This window comes from Eleutherodactylus coqui, chromosome 7 (genome assembly GCF_035609145.1).
Source record: "Eleutherodactylus coqui strain aEleCoq1 chromosome 7, aEleCoq1.hap1, whole genome shotgun sequence".
Taxonomy (NCBI): domain Eukaryota; kingdom Metazoa; phylum Chordata; class Amphibia; order Anura; family Eleutherodactylidae; genus Eleutherodactylus; species Eleutherodactylus coqui.
The window spans coordinates 172,108,932-172,125,331 of NC_089843.1; the positions used below are offsets into that span (position 1 = coordinate 172,108,932).

At 45.6% G+C, this 16,400-nt stretch overlaps 1 long non-coding RNA gene across 1 annotated transcript in view; it reads left to right on the top strand.

Moving 5' to 3' along the window:
- Positions 1-9,779: 9,779 nt before the first annotated feature.
- LOC136573625 (uncharacterized) overlaps positions 9,780-16,400 on the top strand; it is a 56,586-nt gene continuing 49,965 nt past the window's right edge. Inside the window, exon 1 of the long non-coding RNA XR_010785899.1 lies at positions 9,780-9,822. This is a non-coding gene — a long non-coding RNA (uncharacterized lncRNA). The remainder of the gene's footprint in view (positions 9,823-16,400) is intronic.

A 16,400-nucleotide genomic window follows, 5' to 3' on the forward strand; every position in this document is an offset into this window, starting at 1 on the left:
ACAGCTGAGGTTACGTCCGATTAAATGCAGGTGGGCTTCGGCCCACACTGCATGCCCCAGTCTGACTGGGGTTTTTAATACATAGACACTGGCAGGTGCAAATCCCTAATGTGAAGTCCCTGTGAACCCACAGCATGGGTGGCTCCCTGGAACCCACCGGCGGTACATAAATAAATCCCATTGCAGTGCCCTGCTCAGCAGAGCTAACGTCACATACAATATAGGTGTGCTTCGGCCCACAGTGCATGCCCTAGTCAGACTGGCAATATGTACCTTAACAGTAACCGCGTTGGTGGGAATGTTGTGGCGACTGCGGACCTAGTAGCGCGGTTTTATTTAGTTGGTTTTCGGAATGTGGCCAGGATTAAGTGGGCCGTGGCGGGGGGATGGTGGGGGGCTCTCTTGTTGTGTCGGTAAAGGTGAAATTCTTGGACTGCCACCAGACGGACCAATGCAAAGGTATTTGCCAAGAATGTTTTCATTGTTGGAGGAGGAGGGGGTTGTTTTTGAGGCACTACATGTCCTCTCCACGTGTCCGTGGTTATATGCACCTTAACAGTAACCGCGTTGGTGGGAAATGGCTTGTCACCATCATGTCTTTGGGAAACCTCCGTTTCCACACCCCAGTGACATAGCATTAGCAGCGGTATAAGCAGAGCCCAGAATTAGTAACATTTCAGCGGTAACATTAGGGACAGGCCCCAGTAACATATCACTAGCAGCAGTATAGGGGAGCACAGTCTTAGTTCCATTTCAGTAGTAGTAGCAGTCAAGACAGGCCACAGTAAGATTCCCGTTGCAGCAGTTTAGGGAGATAACAGTCTCTTTCACATTTCAGTAGTTGCAGTATAGACAAGGCCCCAGTTACATTTATGTAGCAAAAGTGTAGGCCAACCCCACACACCTTTCTGTACCATGAGTGCAGGCGAAGAACATAGAAATTACAATGATTACACTGTAGGTGAGGGCCCAAAAAAATTGGTGTACCAACAGTACTAATGTACCTCAGAAAAATTGCCCATGCCCAACCAAGAGGGCAGGTGAAACCCATTAATCGCTTTGGTTAATGTGGCTTAATTTGTAACTAGGCCTGGAGGCAGCCCAGTTAAAATAAAAATTGGTTCAGGTGCAAGTTTCAATGCTTTAATGAGAATTGAAACGTATAAACATTGTTTACAAAAATTATATGACTGAGCCTTGTGGGCCTAAGAAAAATTGCCCGTTCGGCGTGATTACATGAGGTTTCAGGAGGAGGAGCAGGAGGAGGAGGATGAATATAATACACAGATTGATGAAGCTAAAAGGTCCCCGTTTTTTATGGTGATAGAGAACGATGCTTCCATCCGCGGGTGCAGCCTACGTATTGCTTAGGTACCGCTGCTGCCCACTGGTGGAGAAGAGAAGTCTGGGGAAATCCAGGCTTTGTTCATCTTTATGAGTGTAAGCCTGTCGGCACTGTAAGTTGACAGGCGGGTACGCTTATCCGTGATGATTCCCCCAGCCGCACTAAACACCCTCTCTGACAAGACGCTAGCCGCAAGACAAGCAAGCACCTTCAGGGCATACAGCGCGAGTTCAGGCAACGTGTCCAGCTTCGACACCCAGTAGTTGTAGGGACCCGAGGCGTCACGGAGGACGGTCGTGCGATCGGCTACGTACTCCCTCACCATCCTTTTACAGTGCTCCCGCCGACTCAGCCTTGACTGGGGAGCGGTGACACAGTCTTGCTGGGGAGCCATAAAGCTGGCAAAGTCTTGGAGAGTGTTCCCCTGCCTGCGCTGTACATGCTGCCTGATCTCCGCGCCTCCCCTGCAACCTGGCCCTCGGAACTGCGCCTTCTGCCACTAGCGCTGTCGGATGGGAATTTTACCATCAGTTTGTCCGCCAGGGTCCTGTGGTATAGCATCACTCTCGAACCCCTTTCCTCTTCGGGTAAGAGAGTGGAAAGGTTCTCCTTATACCGTGGGTCGAGCAGTGTGTACACCCAGTAATCCGTAGTGGCCAGAATGCATGTAACGCGAGGGTCACGAGAAAGGCATCCTAACATGAAGTCAGCCATGTGTGCCAGGGTACCTGTACGCAACACATGGCTGTCCTCACTAGGAAGATCACTTTCAGGATCCTCCTCCTCCTCCTCAGGCCATACACGCTGAAAGGATGACAGGCAAGCAGCATGGGTACCCTCAGTAGTGGGCCAAGTTGTCTCTTCCCCCTCCTCCTCATGCTCCACCCCCTCCTCCTCCTCAACGCGCTGAGATATAGACATGAGGGTGCTCTGACTATCCAGCGACATACTGTCTTCCCCTGCCTCCGTTTCCGAGCGCAAAGCGTCTGTCTTTATGCTTTGCAGGGAACTTCTCAAGAGGCATAGCAGAGGAATGGTGACGCTAATGATTGCAGCATCGCCGCTCACCATCTGGGTAGACTCCTCAAAGTTTCCAAGGACCTGGCAGATGTCTGCCAACCAGGCCCACTCTTCTGTAAAGAATTGAGGAGGCTGACTCCCACTACGCCACCCATGTTGGAGTTGGTATTCCACTATAGCTCTACGCTGCTCATAGAGCCTGGCCAACATGTAGAGCATAGAGTTCCACCGTGTGGGCACGTCGCACAGCAGTTGGTGCACTGGCAGATTAAACCGATGTTGCAGGGTCCGCAGGGTGGCAGCGTCCGTGTTGGACTTGCGGAAATGTGCACTGAGCCGGCGCACCTTTCCGAGCAGGTCTGACAAGCGTGGGTAGCTTTTCAGAAACCGCTGAACCACCAAATTAAAGACGTGGGCCAGGCATGGCACGTGCGTGAGGCTGCCGAGCTGCAGAGCCGCCACCAGGTTATGGCCGTTGTCACACACGACCATGCCCGGTTGGAGGCTCAGCGGCGAAAGCCAGCGGTCGGTCTGCTCTGTCAGACCCTGCAGCAGTTCGTGGGCCGTGTGCCTCTTCTCTCCTAAGCTGAGTAGTTTCAGCACGGCCTGCTGGCGCTTGCCCACCGCTGTGCTGCCACCCCGCGCGACACCGACTGGTGGCGACGTGCTGCTGCTGACACATCTTGATTGCGAGACAGAGGTTGCGTAGGAGGAGGAGGAGGGTGGTTTAGTGGAGGAAGCATACACCGCCGCAGACACCACCACCGAGCTGGGGCCTGCAATTCTGGGGGTGGGTAGGACCTGAGTGGTCCCAGGCTCTGACTCGGTCCCAGCCTCCACTAAATTCACCCAATGTGCCATCAGGGAGATATAGTGGTCCTGCCCGCCTGTGCTTGTCCACGTGTCCGTTGTTAAGTGGATTTGGCAGTGACCGCGTTGGTGAGGTCGCGTACAATGTTGCGGGAGACGTGGTTGTGCAGGGCTGGGACGGCACATCGGGAAAAGTAGTGGCGACTGGGAACCGAGTAGCGCGGGGCCGCTATCATGTTTTTGAAAGCCTCCGTTTCCACAAGCCTATACGGCAGCATCTCCAGGCTGATCAATTTGGCTATGTGTACGTTTAACGCTTGAGCGTGTCGGTGCGTGGCGGCGTACTTGCGCTTGCGCCCAAACAGTTGCGCTAGCGACAGCTGGACGCTGCACTGAGAGACATTGCTGGATGGGGCCGAGGACAGCGGAGGTGAGCGTGTGGGTGCAGGCCGGGAGACGGACGTGCCTGTGTCCTGAGAGGGGGGGTGGATCTCAGTGGCACGTTGGGGCACAGGGGGAGAGGCAGTGGTGCAAACCGGAGGCGGTGAACGGCCTTCGTCCCACCTTGTGGGGTGCTTGGCCATCATATATCTGCCCATGCTGGTGGTGGTGGCTCCCCGGCTGATCTTGGCGCGACAAACCTTGCACACCACAGTTCGTCGGTCGTCTGCACTCTCAGTGAAAAACTGCCAGACCTTTGAGCACCTTGGCCTCTGCAGGGTGGCATGGCGCGAGGGGGCGCTTTGGGAAACAGTTGGTGGATTATTCGGTCTGGCCCTGCCTCTACCCCTGGCCACCGCACTGCCTCTTCCAACCTGCCCTGCTGCTGCACTTGTCTTCCCCTCTGAAGACCTGTCCTCAGTAGGCGTAGCAAACCAGGTGGGGTCAGTCACCTCATCGTCCTGCTGCTCTTCCTCCGAATCCTCTGTGCGTTCCTCCCTCGGACTTACTGCCCTTACTACTACCTCACTGATAGACAACTGTGTCTCATCGTCATCCTCCTCCTCACCCACTGAAAGCTCTTGAGACAGTTGCCGGAAGTCCCCAGCCTCATCCCCCAGACCCCGGGAACTTTCCAAAGGTTGGGCATCGGTCACGATAAACTCCTCTGGTGGGAGAGGAACCATTGCTGCCCAATCTGGGCAGGGGCCCGAGAACAGTTCCTGGGAGTCTGCCTGCTCCTCAGAATGTGTCATTTTCATGGAGTGAGGAGGCTGGGAGGAAGGAGGAGCAGCAGCCAGAGGATTCAGAGTTGCAGCTGTGGACGGCGTAGAAGACTGGGTGGTCGATAGATTGCTGGATGCACTTTCTGCCATCCACGACAGGACCTGCTCACACTGCTCATTTTCTAATAAAGGTCTACCGCGTGGACCCATTAATTGTGAGATGAATCTGGGGACCCCTGAAACTTGCCTCTCTCCTAATCCCGCAGTAGTCGGCTGCGATACACCTGGATCAGGAGCTCGGCCTGTGCCCACACCCTGACTTGGGCCTCCGCGTCCTCGCCCCCGTCCACGTCCTCTAGGCCTACCCCTACCCCTCAGCATGGTGTATTACCAGTGATTTGATTTCACAGGCAGGAAATAAATTGGCGCAAGACTGCAGGCCAAATATAATTTTTGCCCTTTTTGGAAAACGAAAGGCCCCACTGCCTCTAGTGAATGAATTATCTAAGTTTAATAACTGTGCTGTGTCCCTGCTAATGTGTCACAGAACGTGAAGGTAGCAGAGTTATGATAACTCTTGGAGAGCAGGTATTTTTTTTCCTATGAGATTAGCAGAAACAGAACGCTGTAATTAAATGTGCCGCTTATTGGCCTGTGGTTGGAGGCTGACTTCGCTTATGTAACGCACTGCAGAGGAAGGCAACAATTATGCGCAAGGCTGGGTATTAATTCAACAACTACTACCCCCAGCAGAGACGCAGTAAACTGAAGGCAGTGACAGGCAAGCCTAATATTGTATTTTTTTGAACTTTTTGGGAAAAAGCCCACTGCCTGTGATATACACTGTATTTCGATTTCCCTGTTGGAGGCTGACTTCGCGTACGTAGCGCACTGCAGAGGCAGGCAACAATTATGCGCAAGGCTGGGTATTAATTCAACAACTACTACCCCAGCAGAGACGCAGAAAAATGAAGGCAGTGACAGGCAGGCCTAATATTGTATTTTTGGAAGTTTTGAAAAAGCCCACTGCCTATATAGCCAGTATACCTCTTTCCCTGCCTTACCAGTACTGCCCCTATACTGAGTAAAATGACTGCAGACTGAGGACACTATGGTCTGCACGCCCGATATACAAAAAAAAAAATTTGTGCAACACTGCTAAAAGCAGCCTCAACAGTACTGCACATGGTCAGATGTGGCCCTAAGAAGGACCGTTGGGGTTCTTGAAGACTAAAATAACACCTAACACTCTCCCTATAGCAGCAGCAGCATCAGCAGCACTGTCCCTGATCTATGTCAGCATGCATCTGTGGCGAGCCGCGGGCGGGGCAGATTTAAATACTCGGGTGTCATCTGATCTCCCCAGCCACTCACTGCAGAGGGGTGGTATAGGGCTGGAACGTCACAGGAGGAAGTTGTAATGCCTTCCATGTCTTTCTATTGGCCAGAAAAGTGCGCAAATTTCTCAGAGATGAAAGTGAAAGTAACTCGAACATCACGTGGTGCTCGTCTCGAGTAACGAGCATCTCGAACACCCTAATACTCAAACGAGTATCAAGCTCGGACGAGTATGCTCGCTTTTCCCTAGTACTAATGCCAATTAGTAGCTTATTAATGCGTGTGAGCTGCAGTAGGTGGTCTGTTCTCTGGATACCTTTCCTTTGTTCTACTGTGGGGCTGACAACTGAAACAATGTTTTCAGTGCTCCCATGTAGAACACAACGTGAAGTCCCTGCTATCAGCTGTTCAGCGGAATGATGGATTTTATGCCTAACTAATTGTTAGGTCTGGCAGACGTGGGCATCATTCTCTGAATCTATGATTGCCTTTTTTCCAGCACTGACAATGTTAAATTGGTTCTGTCTCTTCCTGGTGATCAGTCCTGACAGGGTTAATCAGCTCCTAGATTCCTGCACAGGGCCACCTTGTCAGGGCGAATTCTCTGCTATTGATAGGCAGGGATTTTCCATCTCCTGCTTCCAGCATAAGACTAGATTACCTGGTCACCTTGCAGTTCAAGTCATGCCTTCCAGCAGTGAGCATCTGGGTTTCCAGAGTCTGCTGTCTGCCCTGCCAGTCTGTTCCATCTACTGGTTGGGTGACACAGCGGATCCACATCAAATTCCTAACACATATAATCATGGTTGAGCAGAAAAGTGGAAGATGGGCACATTTACGCGCAATGATTATAACTCAAAAAGATGGCAAGGGCAACATCTGGATGTTTTTTTATGTTCTCTTTGTGTTTATTCTTGCCGTTGTCCTTCTCCTCTGCAGGAGAACAGACAGATGTAGTGGCTCAGTTTTTAGCACTGACAGAGTTTGTTGGTTCCAATCTTACCAAGGGCACACATCTGGACGGAGTTTTTCAAAGTTCATGGATATCTTACCCTTGATGAGATTTGAACCTATGACCCCAGCACTAAATGCCACCAGCATTAGCTCACAAGTAGAAATCTGATTTTTATTCCCATGGAAATCAATGGGAGTCGGAATCTGCTGTTCTGATTCACTATAAATTTTCAAGGTAAGATATTATTGCCCTGAATAATCTCAATAATTGCTCAAAACTAGCCCTTATAAGTAACATCAGCTCTGTTTGCAACATAAGAACCTGCCAACTGAAACATGTGACCACCAAAGACAAAAGTATAGTGCAATTCTATATACAACATCCACGTAAAATGAACAGTACCTGTGAATTTTGAAACTTGTCAGCATTACACAAAACACAGATGATGCTTTGTGACAAGCACAAATCAGTGTTTAGTTTTATTAACTTTTATTATTAGAAATTTGTGAAAATAATGCAATTCTGATCTTTGTTTGATGTATTTACAATATTCTATAAGTTATTATGGTAATAATTTGGGGTACCAAATCTGTATGTTATTTACTGTTTTTTCATGTTCTCATATGTCCTAACTGCTGATGCATCATGCAGCTAAAATGTATACATATGTCCTCAACTTTAATGTCACATCTCATTGTATAGCATTCTGCCACTAAAAACATTGGTCTGGCACTGTGTAAAAACTTGAGCAATTTCTGCACGAAGTATAGTCGCGCGCAGAAAGAAATTCTATAGGAACCAATGGTTTAGTATAGAAGCGTTCAATGAAAGAATGCTAAATTCGTGCACCTAACAAAAATAGGACATGTGACTGCAAGGTCTGGGGGTCAGAAACGCTATCTTTTCTCCTTAGGGAGAGCACCTAGATGGTAAGTGAGGAGACTCAAATGGGCATTCACGCTCCTCTGGGTAACAGAGGAGTGTGCATGGCCATTTGAGTCTACTCATTCACCGTCTAGGTGCTCTCCCTAAGGAGAAAAGATAGCGTTTCTGACCCCCATCCTAGGCCTTTCACTAGGAAAGCCAAACTCCTACTGTACACAGATGAAGAGAAAAAAACCTGAAACAGTTGTCTGTGCATGGAGTCTGGCTTTGCTTTTAATACCTAGTCTTTGTTACAAGGCTTGTATAAAAAGTCTGACTTTGGCTTGAAGGATGCTGCCTTCCAATAGGTGGCACTATAGAGCTTTTATTCCATCTCCTTTATTTGCATATTACCCAGCAGAGCGTGCATAGCCATTTGAGTCTGCTCACTCACCATCTAGGAGCTTTACACATTCGTCTGTTTAAGCCCTCGGAATACAGGAAATTCTGTACCAAAATCTGCATGTATATATGCAGACTATGAAGCAGAAATCTGCAGCAGCAGAAGCTTAGGGCGGTTTCAGAAGGCCATACGAAGCTACTAATTAATAGTAGTTTTATTCAAACTCATGCGCTATGGTGCAGAGTTTAAATGGCCCGAGAAGAAAAAAGAACCCCGTTAATGTGGACTAACACTCATGCACCCATGTGTTTATGCCTTTAGTTCCAAGTACTATACCATACCCCTTCATTCAGTTGGAACAAAAATATTTACCTTTGCTATGTTTATTATCACCTGCTGACATGCCCCTATATTGCTGCTAAACAATATAGGCTGGGTTCATATGAGTGTATGGTCGCAACGTATTACGCATGCAGGTTTTGCGCGCATAATACGCTGTACTAATCTGCCATAGGCTCTCATGTTGCTGTTCTGGCGAAATGGGCAAAATATTTTTGTAAAATGTTGTAATATGTTCTATCCTAACACATAATATGCGTGCATACACATGACAAGAAAGTGAATTACGATTACCGGCACATTGCGAATTACGGCCATCTGAGTCCGACCTAAGAGGTAGAATTAAAGTGACATTTCTGCTATAGTTAATCCTTTTGAACTATATTTAACTATTACCTATGCTGGGAGTTATTGTTTTACAACTGCTGGAAGGCTGCAGTTTGGAGATTTCTGCTGAAAGGCAGTTAGTTAGCACAGTTCTTCCCCAGTATGGCTTACTATTAATATTTGTGACAAATGTGATGTTACATAATCAATGCATCAAGTATTCAGTCATATCTATAGTTAGGAGAAGTAGCATGACATACACATTCTGCAGTAACAGAGGGAATAATCACCAGCCGTCGGTGCCTAATGATAAGGCTTTTATTTATTATACATACTGTAGATGTTTTTCTTTAACTTTGCATTCATCATACCACATGCAGTATATATAGATGATGGAAATATCTGTCAAACTTTACCTCTAATTAGCAGTTTCAGATCAATGATTTTTTATAAACATACTGAACTCGATTATGTGTAAGCACAGCTTTTCTAGATTAAAACAGCTAAAACAATTCTCCCACTTCCATTTTCATTCAATTGGGGATGGACCACCATAATGTATTTACCTTTAAAAATGGTTCATGAACCCACATTAATATTATCTGCATACATGTTATAGGGAAATATTTGAAGGTCACTCAATGAGGATTTCCCTTAAAGTGGATGGCTCGTTAAATATATTGAATCATTGATAGCATATCACAAGTACATGCCACAATGTTTAAGAGAAGGGAGTTCTTTGGCCTGCATTATTGAGTTCTGTTGGTGCCTAACTACTTTTTCTCCACATAGTTGTCAATTGACTATACTGTATGTGTTAAGAACAAGCAAACCAGTGTCTAGGGTTTCTTGATCTAAAGGATCCAGCACAGACATTCACTACATTGATAGTTTGCTTTAAATGAGCATTATATGAGGTTTTTTTTTACTCGTGTGGCGATATTGCAAAAGGGTTGCACACTTGATACTAGGGTCTTCTACATATTACAATTGATGTCTGGAGGTCCCAGCAGTAGGCCCCCCAGATTATTGTTGCGGAGTCCTTATAAAAAAAAGATTGCCCAAAGCAGGGGCAGATTTGCCATTCAAGTCATTGGGCCGGTAGAGGTGCAGAAATTGTTTTCAATTCTACTTGGTGAAATACATTGAAATAACAATAAAAAAACTTATTGACCTTAATTCACTAACTTGCAGGTAGAATTATGAACAGTGCAGGCATGGACTGCAGTGGCCAGGACCAGGATGAGTGACACAGGTAAATATAAGGTTTTTTTTCTATTTCACTGCATTTCATCAAAACAGTTGGGCCTCATTCCCATGAGCGTTGTTTTGCACGTGCATGTGTGCTCAAAAATCCTCACATGCATGCATGCGCGAAAACACGCGGGAATGAAGTTGCGTGCCTATTGCCGTAAATGGGGCCCCCACCGCTGCCAGCAGCCCCATTAAAAGCCATAGGATGCCGGCAGCCTCCTGCAGTGATTTTTGCGGAAGGGCTTTAAATATAAGCCCTTCCCTGAAAAATAAAAAAATATATATTTATCTCTCTGTTGCTGTCGGGGCTCAGGCTCGTCTAGCCGCTTGGTCTCCGGCACTGTAATTAACCCCTTCCCGCTCCTGGACGTACCTGGTACGTCATGGCAGCCTGGTACTTCCCGCAACATGACGTACCTGGTACGTCCTGGAGATAGCACGGGATCACATGTGATCCCGCGCTATCCCGCAGCGGGAGCCGGCTGTCAGTCACAGCCGGCGTCCCGCTCCAACAGCGGGGGGGCATCGGAGATGCGCCCGCCGCTGTTAACCCCTTCCCTGCCGCGATCTAAGTAGATCGCGGCAGGGAAAGAGTTCACAGAGGGATCGCGATCCCTGTGTGTCTCCGGCCGGAACTCGCGATGTTATCGCGAGAGCCCGGCCTGTCACCATGGCAACAGGACGCCAGACACTGGCGTCCTGTATTGCCTGTGCCTATTATCGCTGTACAAGCGATAAGGCATGGCAGAGCAGTAGCTCTGCCATGCCTTATGACAGCGATCATAGGCACAGTGATGTAAGTCCCTCAGAGGGACTCAAATAGTATTAAAAAAAAGAAAAGAAAAGTGTAAAAAAAATAAAAATGTAAAAAAAAAAATGTAAAAAACCCCTTTTTTATGCTTTTTCTAATATTAGCATAAAAAAAGGGAAAAAAAACTAAAACCCCACATATTGGGTATTGACGCGTCCGTAACGACGTGTACAAAAAGTTGAACACGCTTTTTATTTTGTACGACAAAAAGCGTAAAAAAAAACGCTAAAAAACAGAGGCAAAATGCTAATATTTAGCATTTTGCCTCACAAAAAATGCAATAAAAGTGATCAAAAAAGCCATACATTTCCCAAAATGGTACCAATAAAAACTACAGCTCGTCTCGCAAAAAATAAGCCCTCATAGAGCTCCGTACATAGAAAAATAAAAAAGTTACAGGACTTTGAATGCAGCTATAGAGAAAAAAAAAAGATTTCCAAAAAAAGGGGGTTTTATTGCAAAAAAGTGTAAAAACCTAAAAAAAATATAACAATTTTGGTATCGTTGTTACCGTACCGACCCGCAGAAAAATTTTAGTGTGTCATTTATGCTGCATGATTAACGCTGTAAAAAAAAAAAAAAATCTATGGCAGAATTGATGCGTTTTCTCTCCCTGTTATCATTAAAAAAAAAAAAAAAAAAATTTACGATATTGTCTATATACCCAAAAGTGGCACCGATAAAAACTACAGATCGCCACGCAAAAAACAAGCCCTTACACGGCCGCGTCCACGGAAAAATAAAAAAGTTATGGCTTTTGAAAAATGGAGATGGAAAAATACCAAAAAATCGCTTGGTCCTCAACGCCAAAATAGGCCATGTCATTAAGGGGTTAAAGGGGTTGTCTCATGAAATCAAGTGGGGTTCAGCACTTCTGTATGGCCATATTAATGCACTTTGTAATATACATCGTGCATTAATTATGAGCCATACAGAAGTTATTCACTTACCTGCTCCGTTGCTAGCGTCCCCATCACCATGGATCCGTCTAAATTCGCTGTCTTCTGGCGTTTTTTGATGCGCTTGCGCAGTCCGGTCTTCTCCCTGGTGAATGGGGCCGCTCGTGCCGGAGAGCTGGTCCTCATAGCTCTGCCCCGTCACGTGTGCCGATTCTAGCCAATCAGGAGGCTGGAATCGGCAATGGACCGCACAGAGCCCACGGTGCACCATGGGAGAAGACCCGCGGTGCATCGTGGGTAAAGATCCCGGCGGCCATCTTGGTAAAGGAAGAAAGAAGTCGCCGCATCGCGGGGATTCGGGTAAGTAATAAACTTTTTTTTTTAACCCATCCCTTGGGTTTGTCTCGCGCCGAACGGGGGGCCTATTGAATAAAAAAAAAAACGTTTCAGCGTGAGACAACCCCTTTAACTTCTTTCAGCAGGCAGGGATTTAAAATCCTCGCTTGCTGAAAGGGCTGCTTTTGATTGTCTGAGCGCTCAGCCAATCACAGGCAGTGCTCAGCCATCATAGGGCTCAGCCAATCAGATGCAGCCCTTTCAGCAGGCAGGGATGTAAAATCCCCACCTGCTGAAAGAGCTTCAGAGCAGTGCAGGGAGACAAGTGTCTGGAAGCACCTGAGCCCTGGCAGCGGCGCAGAGGTGAGTATATATATTTTTTTATTTTTTACACATCCTAGGGATGATTTTCTAGGAAGGGCTTATATTTAAAATCACTGCAGAGGTTGCTAGCAGCAGCTGGGGCCCAACTGAAAGCAATGGCTGAACATATCGATACTCTGCCACAGCTGTCACAGTTGTGACTGCTGTGGCATGGGATTCTTTACTCCCCGTGGGGAGTGCCATCATCACTGAACACTGTGATGCGCAGCATGGACCTATTGTGCACGCATGTCCTGTCTTTTGCAGGTGCGTATGTTTGCACTCCTGTAAAACATGGACATGTGAACACATTATAGGAAAACAATTCTTCTAATTGACACACAGTTTTGTGCTGTTTTATTGTGATTTTTCAAGTAAGTACAAATTATGACAAATTGTGTGATTGGCTACAAGCAAATAGGTGTAAGGCATTAGTATGGATGTTATGGACTTACGTCAGAACCATTATGAAGAAACATTTTCTCAGTTTAAATGATTGAGAGTAGGAACATCTTCAAACCGTATAAACTTTTCTGTGTTGTGCTTTTCTCTCCCCCATGGGTCGGCCTATATGATCCCTGTCCAGAGGAATCAACTGATTTGGAAACCCACAGGCAATGTGAAGACCCATCTTACATTATCAATCCCAATAGGCAAACAGCTGTGGCATTTCTGCAGGCCTTTTCTGGGCCTCTAGCTGCCAAGATCCATCGGCATCCAATGATTGCATTTGCAGGGGGGCGATGGGCACAGAAGGAGCTCCCTCCTTCAGTCTAACCACATAAATGTCATAGCTATTAGTTATTTCAGCATTTAGGGATTAAATGATAGGGATCAGAGTTCTCTGTGATCCTGTCCATTATATGGACAGTCCAGCTGTAAGTCAACACAGGGCTCTGGTGGTGATTATATGGGGGCAGCACCCGTGATATAAATGTCTGTTATACAGGCTTAAGACAAGCCAGTCTATGATGTTAATTTACTTCATGGAGGCTTATCAGGTTAAAAAATAGGTGGCCTTTTAAAGTATAGCTTGCTGCAGCAAGCTATGTACACCCCCAAGGCTTCTCCCCTTCTGCCACCTTCATGACTGTGTCTGCCAGTTTGGTGATTTCTGCCTACTTCTGTTTGCCCCTCTTTGCTGCTGATTTAGGCCTACAACATGGGGACACTTTGTAATTTTTTCCAGGACCACTTTGGGTTTCCAGTCCGCCCCTGGTCCAAAGCATAAAACTCCTTTAATAATACACTGCTAGCTATTTTCTTTCGTTTGTTTGTTTTCATATGCCCACATATAACTTCACTGAATCTCAAGGATATTGATGTTAAAATAAGAAATAGAGCTGCTGAGCCTTTCCTAAGGAAATGTGTACAAGCTTATGACTTCATGGTAAATAAAGTCATGGATGAAGTCATTTATAAAATTAGTTCAGTAAAAAGGTTTACCTTTTGCTGACTTATATCTCCATATAATTAAGTTGGACAATGCTGCTATCACACAATTTCAGAAATGGAAGTGGCAAAAATACTGCACAATGTATTTGCTTAAAAGTGAATGACCTTCAACTGAAAGCAAAGAACAATGCAGAATATATTATACAATGTTCTCAATTGTGATAGTAAAAGTGTTCATTACAATACTTAAAACAACAAGAAACTAATAAAATATGCAACGCTTGAAGCAAACTAGGCTTTTATCCTTTGTAAAAAAAATAAAAAATTACAAGCATTTTGGTAAAATAATTGCTGCTGTTCTCATTTTATTGCTTTTTGGCTTTTTAATAATTTCTGTTCACATGCTACGTTTACAGTTACTAAACGAAAAAAAACTATTAGCTATTTCCAATCAATTGAGGGAAATTGATCATTCAAAAATATTCTTGCATGATGCCGAAAAGATAGACGATATATTACAAAACATTGAAATCGTACCTTCTGCGATGCAATATTAGGAAAAGCATATAGATATAAATTAGTCTATAATAAATTATTGATAAGCTATCTATTGACTCTGTCTCCTACTTTTAGGGTACATTCAGACGAGCGTGTGCGTGTGCTTTACATAGGTGCACACAAAAACGTGCACCCACGTACATGCACAAACATGCATGAGTGTAGGTCCGTGCCCATTGCCTTCAATGGGGCTGCGGCTGCTGCTGGCGGCCCCATTGAAAGCAATGGCATGCCGGCAACCCCTGCAGTTATTTTCGGGAAAGAGCTTTAAATATAAGCCCTTCCCTAAAAATTATCCCTGTTTGTGTAAAAAAAAAAAATATACATATAAATATAAATATAAAAAAAATTATACTTACCTCTACTCAGCTGCGGGGCTCAGGTGAGTCCAGCCTGTCTTCTTCCTGCACTGCTCTGAAGCTCTTTCAGCAGGCGGGGAGTATAATTTTTTAAAATTTTTAACACATTCTAGGGATCAATATCAGGAAAGGGCTTATATTTAAAGCCCTTCCCCCAAAATCCCTGCAGCGGTTGCCAGCAGCCCATTACTTTCAATGGGACTGCAGAAGTGCCGGTCCCATTGAAAGGGGAGAACATCGCAAATTCTCTGCCACAGCTGTGACAGGGGACTCTTTACTCCCCACGCGGAGTCCCCATGTCATTGAACACTGTGACAGTGCTGTCACAGAGTTCAGTGACAAAGGGACTCCCTGCTGGGGAATATTGATGTGCACCACAAAACTATGGTGCACGCATGTCCTATGTTTTGCAGGTACATGCGTTTGCACGCCTGTAAAACCCGGACATGTAAACACACCATAGGGAACCAATGGTTCTAATAGTTGCGTGTTTTTGTGCGCACAATTGTACGCACATAAATACACTCATGTGAATCCACCCTTAGCCCTAAAAATCAAGCCGCCGCTACAGTGCATTGAGTGGCTCTGCTAAGTAGTTTACCCATTGTAAAATTAGAACAGCTACACCAATTAACATGCTGCTCAATGCTCTGTAGCGGCGGCTTCCAGTGCTGACAGAATTTGGAACGACACTTACATGCCAGTGGGTTGCCTACTTTCAGCCCATACGCTTAGCTAACAGGACTAAAAGTAGGTGACACATTCCCTTTACAGAGCTTGGAGAGACTTCTGAATTGTAGGGAGATGGACAAAGGAAGCCATTGTCAACATACATTGGATTTCATTACATATTGCTGTAATTTGTACACTAGATAGATAGATAGTGAGATAGATAGTGAGATAGATATGGGATAGACAGATAGATAGATAGTGAGATAGATATGAGATAGATAGATAGTGAGATAGATAGATAGATAGATAGATAGATAGATAGATAGATAGATATGAGATAGATAGATAGATATGAGATAGATAGATAGTGAGATAGATAGATAGATAGATGCATAGATATGAGATAGATAGATAGATCTGAGATGGCAGATGGCAGAACGCGATGTTTCGGCCGACACAGCAGCCTTTGTCAGGCTAATACCATACTGAACAGATTCTATACATATATAGAAAAGCAAACGTCAATTAAAATAGAGCATGAGAACACACCCCAAAATATATACATGTCATAGGACCGCTAGAGAGAGCACCAGGTGGAGGAGCAGCTGGCAGCAATTCATGAGGAGGCGTTCACATATGAGCAGTTACCTTTCCAATAGGTTGTCACGAGTGGCGACGCGACACGGTCGCATCAACAGTATGTGCCCTGCAATGCACAGCAGCGGGAACCAACCCCGTAATACTCGCGAGAGCATTAATGTCCCGCGCATGCGCAGCGCCGCTTCACAAGGAAGTCCCCTGAGTTACAGTGCCTTGCGCAAGCTCGGAGGAAACTCCGACCTCCGCACATGCGCAGCGTACAACGAATTTTGAGAAGTCCCCAGTCGGGATTTAAGCACTCACAAAGGGTGCCTCTTTAAAAATAAAGATCCCGCTATATCCATAGAGCAAAAGGACATGACCTTAGTAGATAGATAGATAGATAGATAGATAGATAGATAGATAGATAGATAGATAGATAGATAGATAGATGGATGGATGGATGGATGGATGGATGGATAGATAAATAAATAGAGGAGATAGATATGAAATAGATAGATAGATAGATAGATAGATAGATAGATAGATAGATAGATAGATAGTTAGATAGAGGAGATAGATATGAGATAGATAAATAGATAGATAG